Genomic DNA, 917 nt, shown 5'->3' with positions numbered 1-917 from the left:
CATCCCGCGGGTGCCTGGATCCTGTAAGGAGACCTTTAACCTGTATTACTACGAGACCGACTCCGTCATCGCCACCAAAGGTACGGCGTTCTGGATGGAGGCTCCGTATTTGAAGGTGGACACCATTGCGGCAGATGAGAGCTTCTCGCAGGTGGATTTTGGTGGTAGATTGATGAAAGTGAACACGGAGGTGCGAAGTTTCGGTCCATTGTCGAAAAACGGCTTTTATTTGGCATTTCAGGACTACGGCGCATGCATGTCCCTGCTGTCTGTCCGTGTGTTTTATAAGAAATGCCCTAGTGTCGTGCAGAACTTTGCGATCTTTCCAGAGACCATGACCGGGGCAGAGAGCACCTCGCTGGTGATCGCTCGCGGGATGTGCATCCCGAATTCTGAGGAAGTGGACGTACCGATTAAGTTGTACTGTAATGGCGATGGGGACTGGATGGTTCCGATTGGGAGCTGCACCTGCAAGGCAGGATTCGAGCCGGATAACGGGAACATCTGTCGAGGTAAGACGTTGGGTTTTTAATAGTGTTGATCTTTGGTTAACTAATGTATAAGGGCTGTCAAACGATTAATCGTGATTAATTGCATCCCAATTGTGTACTGTGTATATACTGTACATATTATTTATATATAAATACACACACATGCAGTATATATTTTGAAAATATGGACATTATATTCATATAATTTATATTATATAAAAATATATTTAATATATAAACATAAGAGATTTTTCTTAAATATATACATGCATGTGTGTGTATTTATACATACATAATAACTATACACAGTACACAGACATATTATGTAAACAAAAACTTTTATTTTGGATGCGATTAATCGTGATTAATCGTTTGACAACACTAATAAATATTCATATATTTTAGGTGTTTTAAATGGATCCTTTT

At 40.1% G+C, this 917-nt stretch overlaps 1 pseudogene; it reads left to right on the top strand.

Annotated features, from left to right (window-relative positions):
• The first annotated feature begins 1 nt into the window (after position 1).
• LOC107579399 (ephrin type-B receptor 1 pseudogene) lies at positions 2–532 on the top strand (annotated as a pseudogene).
• Positions 533–917: the final 385 nt, after the last annotated feature.

The sequence above is a fragment of the Sinocyclocheilus grahami genome, unplaced genomic scaffold, assembly GCF_001515645.1.
Source record: "Sinocyclocheilus grahami isolate Dianchi unplaced genomic scaffold, SAMN03320097.WGS_v1.1 scaffold17074.1, whole genome shotgun sequence".
Lineage (NCBI taxonomy): Eukaryota > Metazoa > Chordata > Actinopteri > Cypriniformes > Cyprinidae > Sinocyclocheilus > Sinocyclocheilus grahami.
This window is presented reverse-complemented; position numbering and strand designations above follow the sequence as displayed.